The 12448-nt window shown below is 44.3% G+C and overlaps 1 pseudogene; it reads left to right on the forward strand.

The window, feature by feature from the left end:
• Positions 1-12448, forward strand: part of LOC126160554 (ornithine aminotransferase, mitochondrial-like) — a 117517-nt pseudogene that overhangs the window by 23437 nt on the left and 81632 nt on the right.

Genomic DNA, 12448 nt, shown 5'->3' on the forward strand with positions numbered 1-12448 from the left:
TACATCCTCCTTTCAAGACACTGTCCATTCCGTTCAACTGTTCTTCCAAGTGCTTTGCTGTCTCTGACAGAATTACAATGGCATTGGCGAACATCAAAGTTTTTATGTCTTCTCCATGGATTTTAATTCCTACTCCTAATTTTTCTTTTGTTTCCTTTACTGCTTGCTCAGTATAAAAGTTGAATAACATCGGGGTTAGGCTGCAACCCTGTCTCACTCTCTTCCCAACCACTGCTCACCTTTCATGACCCTTGACTCATGTAACTGCCATCTGGTTTCTGTACAAACTGTAAATAGCGTTTCGCTCCCTGTATTTTACCCGTGCCACCTTCAGAATTTGAAAGGGTATTCCAGTCAACATTCTCAAAAGCTTTCTCTATGTCTAGAAGTGCTAGAAATGTAGGTTTGCCTTTCCTTAATCTATTTTCTAAGGTAAGTCATAGGATTAGTATTGTCTCACGTGTCCCAACATTTCTATGGAATACAAAGTGATCTTCCCCGAGGACGGCTCAAACCAGTTTGTCCATTCATGTGTAAAAAAAATTCGCGTTAGTATTTTGCAGCTGTACTTATTAAGCTGATAGTTCGGTAATTTTCACATCTGTCAACACCTGCTTTCTTTGGGATAGGAATTATTATATTCTTCTTGAAGTCTGAGGGTATTTCGCCTGTGTCATACATCTTTCTCATCAGATGGTGGAGTTTTGTCAGGACTGGCTCTCCCAAGGCCTTCAGTAGTTCTAATGGAATGTTGTCTACTCCCGGGGCCTTGTTTCGACTCAGGTCTTTCAGTGCTCTGTCAAACTCTTCACGCAGTGTCATATTTCCCATTTCATCTTCATTTACATCCTCTTCCATTTCTATAATACTATCCACAAGTACATCGCTCTTGTATAGATCCTCTGTATACTCCTTCCACCTTTCTGCTTTCCCTTCTTTACTTAGAACTGGGTTCCCATCTGAGCTCTTGATATTCAACTACTGCTTTACAAGACGATAATTTTTTTTTTTAAACTGGCCCTTATATTGTGGACATCGCTTCACGCAGCAGCCTCGGGACGCCGTACTGGAAAATTGAAAAACCCGCGTGCCCCTGGTTATATGCCAACTATGTAAGAGTATACAGAATGATGTCGAGGTTCAAAGATTACAGTATGAACATCTGCGTTTGGGTTTGAGCGGAACTGTAATTACAGTATGAAGAAAGAGATTCTCGATAGCCACGTTCCAAGCAAGGCAACTTATTACGGATGGTGTGGATTTGAATTCATTACAAAATACCAACGAGAAGCTCGGAACAGAAAACTCTTAAGAATCCGAATTATAAGCCGCAAGCTCGCAGTCCGGTTTAGAAAACTTGTCGCATCCATGAATAAATTTTTTTAGTAATTTGTCTTACTTAGTGATAGATCCTTGATGTGTACTCGTATCAAGGAAAAACAACGGATCCATAACCGAATCTGTGGCACCTATCACTGTAGATGACCCTGAGCAGACTCCAACCTCTTTCCTCTTCCTTACCAGTGGTAGAAAACACCGTGCTTCCTGGGTCTATATATGAAATGTATCATTGTTCATCATTTTTCAAAATCCAATAATGTTCGGACTTAAGCAGAAATACTCGTTCAGCGTTGTCCACAAAATCAAATGATGTTAAAACAAACAAAACACCTATTGTCCTCAACTAGGCGTTTTAGCCTTGTTAGCCTCTGATTGTAATTTAAGTAAACGTTCAGGCACGATCCTGCACACTGTCTGAATCACATCGGTAGCGGCCCAAGAGACGGGCAAACTAAACATACATGACCCTCTGGTTGGTGATTGCTAGCCTCCCGAAATTCTAGCTGTTCCCCGAGCCACGAGAGGGTTGCGAGACCTTTGCTTGCCGTTCCAGAGCCCCGGGAGAATGAAACCTAAACACTCGTGGGCTGTCAGCCAGCAGTTTCCGACTCTCTCCCAAAGCCCCCCCCCCCCTCCTCGCACCCCTGCCCCCCCTCCCCCAGTCAGCATTTGGCAGGCGCGCCATCGCCGATAGGGCATCCCTTGGCGGGTCGTGAACGCCCCAGAGTGGTTGGCATCGCGTGCCCGCCCGCCAAATCGATACTGGGATTTCAGCTCGATCGTAAACGGCACAAAGACACACACACACACACACACACACACACACACAGAGAGAGAGAGAGAGAGAGAGAGAGAGAGAGAGAGAGAGAGGTGCGGTGGGTAAGAAGAGAGCTAGTCGGGTGCACTGATTCACGGCCACGAGAACAAACAAATCGCAGGCACCTGTTCCAAAAGTAAGTTCTCGCTGATCTGTGTCTGCTCCGTATCCCTCATCGAGCGTTGAAACGAAATGATGTACGGCGGTATTGGCTGGAGACCCCGTTTCGAGTCAGTGATAAGTCTGAAGCACCACTTCCAGAAATGTGTCCTGACGGACGTGCCTTCGCTTTGCCACCAATCTGTTCCGTATTCCTCAACGAAGGTTGGTGAAACAAAATGATCGAATGACGTTATTGGCTGGGAACCCCCTCTGAAGTAGTCTGTTCACCTAGTGAAAGTCTTTCTATTTGATCCTACTTCGGGCAACTGCATGTCGATGAAGATGAGGTGAAACAATGAGGGCAACATACACACCCACTCCTCGACAGGGAAAATCCCCGACCCGGCCGCGAATCGAACACGGGATTTCAGGTGCCATAGCCAGTAACCCGAATCAGTAGACAACGAGCTGCAGATAGCCTACATGATGATGATGTTGATCATTAAGATAGGATCACGTGGGTGATCGGAGCCGAGGACGACAATACGAGCGTAGTTAAAATGGCTCGAAGACAAAAAAATTGGCGAGGTGCGAGTAGTGTAAGCAGGCTATGTAAGTAGGCTGTTTATGTTTTCTTATTGGCAACGTTACGTAGCGCTCTGTATGAAAATCACTGGCTGTGCTGTGTGCAGTCTGTGGCTAGTTTGCATTGTTGTCTGCCATTGTAGTGTTGGGCACCTGGATGTTAACAGCGCGTAGCGTTGGGCAGTTGGAGGTGAGCCGCCAGCAGTGGTGGATGTGGGGAGAGGGATGGCGGAGTTTTGAAATTTGAAACACTGGATGTCATGAACTGCTATATATATTATGACTTTTGAACACTATTAAGGTAAATACATTGTTTGTTCTCTATCAAAATCTTTCATTTGCTAACTATGCCTATCAGTAGTTAGTGCCTTCCGTAGTTTGAATCTTTTATTTAGCTGGCAGTAGTGGCGCTCGCTGTATTGCAGTAGTACGAGTAACGAAGATTTTTGGTGAGGTAAGTGATTTGTGAAAGGTACAGGTTAATGTTAGTCAGGGCCATTCCTTTGTAGGGATTTCTGAAAGTCAGATTGCGTTGCGCTAAAAAAAAAAAATATTGTGTGTCAGTTTAAGCACAGTCATGTATAATTGTTCAAAGGGGACGTTCCAGTAGGATGGCGGCTGAGGATTCCCTACTATGTACCGGGTGGTTATAATTAATCTTTCACTATTTAACACGTTATAATACTGAACTAATTACCGTACGAATACCAAACTTGATAAAGTTGATGTCCAGAGTATGGGGGTGCACGATTTTCACGCGTCAGAGCGCCACAGCCCAGTTCCAACTATGGCCACCAGGTGCCGCGATCAGTCATCGTGATTCACAGTCTCGCACACCTGACAGTCGCAGTGCACTTGGTGACGCGTCAACATGGATAAAAGGAGCAGGGCGTTATTGATGAAGCGATACAACAGTAATGCTGCAGCTGCACTTTGAGAATATCGCCAGCTGAATGGATTACGGAAGGATCCGTTTTTTCCACCTGCTGTGTGGAGCATTATGAAGGAGTTCGAATCAACTAGAGAACTGGGCGTCGCTCCAAGAAGAGGCCAACGACCGGCTGCACCACAAAATGGTTCAAATGGCTCTGAGCACTATGGGACTTAACAGCTGAGGTCATCATTCCCCTAGAACTTAGAACTACTTAAGGGGCTCCGGAACGCCCTATACTTGCAATGTTAAAATAACGCTTATAAATTACATCTTTCCTCACAAAGTATTTGAGGTACGAAGTTGAACTTTTTACAGATTATTTATTGGAATATGGGATACAACTTAACACAGGGATTTTACAAAATTTTAGTTCAGTCATTCAAGATGATTTTTTTTCAATTGTAATGAAAATTCACAACATTTTTTTGCAATTTATTATTTATACATTCAAAAATATACAGTTTTTTGGAAAAAGGCTTTGTTAGATTATGCAGAAGGTACTGTGTAACATTTACTGAAAGTTTGAAACAAATATGTTTGGAAGATCCTTAGAAAACATGTAATTAGTATGAGAAAATAAAAGTTTTGGGAATCGAGCGACAAAGATTGCATTAACTTTTTAGTGCATTCCAGGTCCATAGGATGGATTATCTTCATTCTCTGCAAACTCCTCCTCCAGCTTCCTCTTGTTCCTCCTCCTGTTTAGTCTTGCTTGTATTTCTAGACTCTTTACAGCCCTGTCTGCAGCCCGAAGGCGTTCCTTGTGTAAAGCAAGCATCGCTTGTACCATGTTAGAATGTTATTATTTACAGTAATAACACATACCTTTGGCTTTCCAACATTTCTCCTTTTCTTAAAAGCCTTCAGAGGATTTCTAATAACTTTACTTTTACTCATTATTATACTTCAACAAAACAGAGACTCAAGAAACAGAATTAATTACGAATATTTTCGAGATAACGACAGAGTAAATAAACATGAAACAATCGACAATCACACCAGCGATATATATTGAACCATCACAGGTTAGCCAAAACACATACTTTATCTCACATCACTAAAATGTACCTCATGAACACGGACGTTAATAATAACACCATTTGACAGCAGTTTAACAGCGCCACAGTGGGTCACGCCCATGTAGAACACATTTCAAAAAAAAATTTAAAAATAGAAGTAGTCTTCGGAATTGAATAAATTATATATCTATTAAAAGGTAATAGTCTGCAGATTCAGAAAACGCAAAAAAGTAAAAATTGAACTTTTCATGATTTTGAGCCTTTCCGGAGCCCCTTAAACCTGACCAACCTAAGGACATCACACATATCCATGCCCGAGGCAGGATTCGAACCTGCGACCGTAGCGGTCACGCGGTTCCAGACTGAAGCGCCTAGAACCGCTCGGCCACACCGGCCGACGGCTGCACCACAGGTGGTTGATGAAATCGTTGTTGATAAGACAGACAACGCTGCGCGCAATTGCCGATCGTGTGTCACGACAGTTGAAAATCCGTGGTCCACTGTACGGAAGGGGCTTCGAACCATTCCCTACAAGATCCATATCGTACATCAGCTTACACCACAGGATGCACAACGACGCATTGACTTCGCTCTCCACGTTCTCGCAAGGACTGAAGTCGACGAGGGCTGGCCCTGGACCATCCTACGGACGACCGAAGCTCATTTTTCTCTGACAGGTGAGCTGAACACACAGAATTTCCGAGTGTGGGGATCGTCACCTCCAGTCGCTGTGCAGGACGTTCCTCTGTATGGTGAATATGTCACCTACGACGTGGCTTCACGGCTGCGTTCATCATTGGCCCATTCTTTTTTGAACAGGCAGGCGCTGAAGGACCAAAGACGTGCAGTGTGACTGGCCAGCTTTACTGCGATATGCATCGCCAGCTTGTCATACACGCCCTACAGGAGAGAAACGCATTGGACCCAACAGTTGTCATGGAAGATGGGGCTCCACCGCACATTGCTCGTGAAGTTCACCTGCTTCTCCGAAACACACTTGGAAACGATCGAATTTTCAGCCGATCGTTTCCAAATGCTTGGCCGGCACGATCGCCTGATCTCACTCACAGCGATTTCTGATTGTGGGGCTACCTGCGGGACCCGGTTTACCAGGGGAACATTGACAGATGTGCTAGAGGTAGCCAGCTCATCTACGGACATGCTTCGTTCTGCTGTGCAGAATGCAATCCTGCGCTTTCAGACCCTTCCGGACAATTATGGGGCGATATGTATCCCCTTTTGTAGCAGTAATGGTGCCAGTATATAATGGTATAGTGTACCGAAGCAGCACATTAAAAGTGTTTCATTTTAATTAATTCTGCATTATTTCTCTTCCGCATGTTCTTGACATTAATGCTACCAAGTTTGGTCCTCGTGCGGTAGTTGGTTTAATTGTTATAATGTCTCGAATGGGGAAAGTTTAACTGTAACCACCCAGTGTACAGACATCTCATCCATTCCGGGAATCGGGAATCTCGACGATTTCTGCCTGTTATCGGCATTGATACTGGCAAGAGATCGGTCCCAAGGATTTGCTAGAATGTTTTAATTTCAAGTTTGAAATCGGATAACTAATGACGAAAGAGATATTTTTTTCGTGTGATATAATCACAATTTAACAATTTTCTGATTCTTCTCCTTTACTTATACCGTGAGACATTTAATCTTGCCAATTTTCATGATTATCAACAACGGAAACTACCCTATAGGTTTTGACGATTGATTTGCGAGTATAAAAATACTTGATACAAATGGCTGTACGGTACGATTTGACTGCACTGATTAGAAGCTAACTTTTGTTACGTCGCCAACGGACTATACGACCTAGCATGTGACGTAAGTTTCAACTTAATAAGTCTGTCCATTCATGAGAAACGGACGGACAGACAGTCTGATAACAAATGACAATAAAACTTTCTTTCGTGCGACATAATTACAAATTCACAATTTTCGGATTTTTCCCTTTGGTTGTAGTGTAAAATCTTCCTTCTCCCAAATTTCATGATTCTAGGTCAGGTCAACGGGTAGCACTCTATACGTTTTGGTGAGTGACTTTGCAAGTACCAAATATGTGACATAAATGGCCGTATGTTTTGATGGCGTTGACTTAGATGCTTACCATTCTTACACCACCAAAGGACTATAAATCCTAGTATGTGACATAAATTTCACCACGAAGTGTGTACCCGTTCCTGAGAGAAAGAGGCACAACAGACGGACGGACAAACAGACAGTCTGGTAACAAAAAACAAAAACTTTTTTCGTGTGATACTGTGTATTTATAAATAAACAGTTTTCGGATTTTTCCCTTGGGATGTAGTGTAAAACCTAGCTTTTTGCCAAATTTCATGAATTTAGGTCAACGGGAGGTAACCTGTAAGTTCTGATGAAGGGGTTTGCGAGTATCTAAATATGAGACATATATGGCCATATCTTTTTACATCGCCATTGGGGTGTAGACCTTAATTTGTGATATAAATTTCAAGCTGATATGTCTGCCCATTCCTGAGAAAAAAGGTTTTGAACAGTCAGTCAGACAGACAGACAAACAGATGGAAAACAAAATGATCTTATAAGGCTTCCGTTTCTACAGATTGAGGTACGAAGCCTTAAAACCCATTGTGAATTACACTCTCTCACTTATACAAACACACAAGCACAAAATAATAATAGTCCGTTCTTGGAAGATTTGCTAGAAGTAGGGACTGGCTTCAGTAAAGAAGTGATGAAAGTTTCTGTGCCAGATGTACACTAGTGACTCAATACGTTATGGTCACCTGCTTAATAGCGTTTTGGCCTACCTTTGGAACTCAAAACAGCAGTGATTCAACGCGGCATGGATTAGACAAGTTTTAGTTAGGTTTTCGGTAGTGAATGGAAACTGATGCCTACACACAGGTCATGTGATACCCGTAAACTTCAGGGCAGTGGTTTGCTGTTTCAGAGCGGGCGCACTATAGTGACCCTCATGTGCTCCATCGGGTTCAGATCAGGTAGATTTGGAGGCCAAGACGTCAACGTTAGCTCACTATCAGGACCCTCGATACACTAGCACTACTCCGGCCTTATGACACCGATTGTTATCCTGCTGGAATCTCCCATCGCTGTCGGTAAAGACTTCTACGTCTACATTTACGTCTACAACTACGCTCGACAAGTGATTTAATGGTGTGTGACAGAGGGTACTTAGTGAACCACAGTGAGTTACCCCTATTTCCTGTTCCAGTTGCGAATGGTGTGCTTAAAGAACAACTGTTGGCGAGCTCGAATCACTAATTTTACTTCCCAACTTATGCAATACACCTTTGTATTTGTATTTTGGTCCAGACAAGTTTCTGTTACCTTCAGTGGTTTGGTTTGTTTGTTTATTCTGAAAAATCATTGATACATGTTAACTTTCAATCAAACATTTGGTAAAAATGTGAGCGTTTATTGTCAAATATTTTACAGTGATCTGTGTAAAGTACAGAGCTGAGATATGTATCACTGAGTTGAAGCATTCGATGGTGTTTATTTACGATGTGTCTAAAGGCTCTAGTTTCTTAGTACATTTGGAAATAAAATGAATGTATACATTTGTTTACATACCTCACATGAAGGTACTGGATGTTAATCCTATTAGCTCTAGATCTACTATGGAATCAAAAACAAATAAAAACCCATTGAAAATAGAATAGATTTTCACTCTGCAGCGGAGTGTGCGCTGATATGAAACTTCCTGGCAGATTAAAACTGTATGCCCGGCCGAGGCTCGAACTCGGGACCTTTGCCTTTCGCGGGCAAGTGCTCCACCATCTGAGCTACCGAAGCACGACTCACGCCCGCTATTCACAGCCTTACTTCCGCCAGTATCTCGTCTCCCACTCGCAGAAGTAAGGCTGTGAGTACCGGGCGTGAGTCGTGCTTCGGTAGCTCAGATGGCAGAGCACTTGCCCGCTAAAGGGAAAGGTCCCGAGTTCGAGTCTCGGTCGGGCACACAGTTTTAATCTGCCAGGAAGTTTCATACCATTGAAAATAGTGCAAAAGTTCTGAAACATGTCTGGGTGAAAAAAAACAAAAAACTACAAAGGCGTTCTGCATAGGCAGAATTCCTCTCCAACCCTTCTCAGCGAACGGAAATAAGGACTACAATATCCACAAGGTCAATTGTGCTCCGTTACGGTTCCCATCTTTTTTTCGATCTGCCAGGATCCCTCTTTCCCATTTTTCATGTTTAACTGTCTCCGTTAAGTACTATCTCAGTTCTCACTGAATATTTTTCACAGAATCCCATCGACTTAGATTTACTTGAAAATATTTTGTTATTGTATTCTGTATCTATTTTATTTAGTTCATCAAATCCTTTTTGTAAGTCGTCTTCTCTTGAAAGAATTAATGTGAAATCATCAGCATATAGCAGTGTCCGCCCCCGGTAGCTGAATCGATCAACGACGAACGTAACGGGTGTCTTACGACGTCCGCCCCGAGCAAGTGCATTCCCGGCTGGGTCGGAGATTTTCTCCGCTCAGGGACTGGGTGTTGTGTTGTCCTGATATCATCATTTCATCCCCATCGACGTGCAAGTCGCCTAAGTGGCATCAAATCGAAAGACTTGCACCCGGCGAACGATCTACCCGACGAGAGGCCCTAGTCACACGACATCTTCTTTTTAGCATATATGAGTAATTTTTATCCTAGGATCCCAGCTGCGACCTGCGCCGACAATGTTGATATCAAACACTGTAGAGGATAACCTGCATCTCACTCCTTTATTTCTTTGTATCGAATCTGTATACAGGGTGTTACAAAAAGGTACGGCCAAACTTTCAGGAAACATTCCTCACACACAAATAAAGAAAAGAAGTTATGTGGACATGTGTCCGGAAACGCTTAATTTCCATGTTAGAGCTCATTTTAGTTTCGTCCACCTACGCTCAATGGAGCACGTTATCACGATTTCTTACGGGATACTCTACCTGTGCTGCTAGAACATGTGCCTGCACAAGTGCGACACAGCATGTGGTTCATGCACGATGGAGCTCCTGCACATTTCAGTCGAAGTGTTCGTACGCTTTTCAACAACAGATTCGGTAACCGGTGGATTGGTAGAGGCGGACCAATTCCATGGCCTCCACGCTCTCCTGACCTCAACCCTCTTGACTTTCATTTATGGGGGCATTTGAAAGCTCTTGTCTACGCAACCCCGGTACCAAATGTAGAGACTCTTCGTGCTCGTATTGTGGATGGCTGTGATACAATACGCCATTCTCAACGGGCTGCATCAGCGCATCAGGGATGCCATGCGACAGAGGGTGGATGCATGTATCCTCGCTAACGGAGGACATTTTGAACATTTCCTGTAACAAAGTGTTTGAAGGCATGCTGGTACGTTCTGTTGCTGTGTGTTTCCATTCCATGATTAATGTGATTTGAAGAGAAGTAATAGAATGAGCTCTAACATGGAAAGTAAGGGTTTCCGGACACATGTCCACATAACATATTTTCTTTCTTTGTGTGTGAGGAATGTTTCCTGAAAGTTTGGCCTTACCTTTTTGTAACACCCTGTATATGCATTCCATGTCAGAGGTTACTGAGGTGTTCTTATACAGTCTTTTGATAGATGTAAACGGTAGTCTCTGCTGTCCATATTCTCCCAAGCTTCTCCCAGCAACATTATCGGAAAAGACTTTTCAAACTCTATAAGAGTATGTTTCTCTTCGTTAGTCTCCCTCTGCTTTTCAGTAACCTGTGAGAAAATTGAAACTCTATCAGTCGTTTAAATTCAACCTATACTTCCACCAGTTAACATTTTGCTGTTGTTTTTAACCTTGTGTTTAATATTCTTGCATAAAGTATATATGCGGTGTCAAGTAAGCTTATCCCTTTGCAGTTTCCACATATTTTTCTCCTTGTCTGTACATCGATTTCTTCCAACTTCGTGATATATCTTTTTACGACTACCACACCTTAAACAAATGTAACAATTTAATGTGTAGCGCTAATCACTTCCTTTCCTGTTCTACTCGCAAACTGAGCGAGGGAAAAATGACTGTCAGTATGCCTCTTTAATCTTACATTCGTGGTCCTTCAGTGAAATGTACGTTGGCGGCAGTAGAATCGTTCGGCAGTCTGCCACAAATCCCAGTTCTCTAAATTTTTTCAATACTGCTACTCGAAAAGAACTTCGCCTTTCCTCCAGCGATTCCCATTTGAGTTCCTGAAGCATCTCAGTAATACTTGCGTGGTGTTCGAAGCTACCAGTAACAAATCTAGCAGCCCACCTCTGAACTGTCTCGATGTCTCTTTTGAATCCGATCTGGTGTGGATCCCAAACCTTCGAACCGTACTCAATAATGGGGCGTACCAGCGTCCTATATACGGTCTCCTTTAGAGGTGAACCACGCTACCCTAAAATTCTTCTAATAAACTGAAGTCGACCATTTGTCTTCCCTACTGCAATCCCTATATACTCCTTCCACTTCATATCGCTTTGCAGCGTTACTACCAGATATTTAACTGACGTGAATGTACACTCCTGGAAATTGAAATAAGAACACCGTGAATTCATTGTCCCAGGAAGGGGAAACTTTATTGACACATTCCTGGGGTCAGATACATCACATGATCACACTGACAGAACCACAGGCACATAGACACAGGCAACAGAGCATGCACAATGTCGGCACTAGTACAGTGTATATCCACCTTTCGCAGCAATGCAGGCTGCTATTCTCCCATGGAGACGATCGTAGAGATGCTGGATGTAGTCCTGTGGAACGGCTTGCCATGCCATTTCCACCTGGCGCCTCAGTTGGACCAGCGTTCGTGCTGGACGTGCAGACCGCGTGAGACGACGCTTCATCCAGTCCCAAACATGCTCAATGGGGGACAGATCCGGAGATCTTGCTGGCCAGGGTAGTTGACTTACACCTTCTAGAGCACGTTGGGTGGCACGGGATACATGCGGACGTGCATTGTCCTGTTGGAACAGCAAGTTCCCTTGCCGGTCTAGGAATGGTAGAACGATGGGTTCGATGATGGTTTGGATGTACCGTGCACTATTCAGTGTCCCCTCGACGATCACCAGTGGTGTACGGCTAGTGTAGGAGATCGCTCCCCACACCATGATGCCGGGTGTTGGCCCTGTGTGCCTCGGTCGTATGCAGTCCTGATTGTGGCGCTCTCCTGCACGGCGCCAAATACGCATACGACCATCATTGGCACCGAGGCAGAAGCGACTCTCATCGCTGAAGACGACACGTCTCCATTCGTCCCTCCATTCACGCCTGTCGCGACACCACTGGAGGCGGGCTGTACGATGTTGGGGCGTGAGCGGAAGACGGCCTAACGGTGTGCGGGACCGTAGCCCAGCTTCATGGAGACGGTTGCGAATGGTCCTCGCCGATACCCCAGGAGCAACAGTGTCCCTAATTTGCTGGGAAGTGGCGGTGCGGTCCCCTACGGCACTGCGTAGGATCCTACGGTCTTGGCGTGCATCCGTGCGTCGCTGCGGTCCGGTCCCAGGTCGACGGGCACGTGCACCTTCCGCCGACCACTGGCGACAACATCGATGTACTGTGGAGACCTCACGCCCCACGTGTTGAGCAATTCGGCGGTACGTCCACCCGGCCTCCCGCATGCCCACTATACGCCCTCGCTCAAAGTCCGTCA

Source organism: Schistocerca cancellata, chromosome 2 (genome assembly GCF_023864275.1).
Source record: "Schistocerca cancellata isolate TAMUIC-IGC-003103 chromosome 2, iqSchCanc2.1, whole genome shotgun sequence".
Lineage (NCBI taxonomy): Eukaryota > Metazoa > Arthropoda > Insecta > Orthoptera > Acrididae > Schistocerca > Schistocerca cancellata.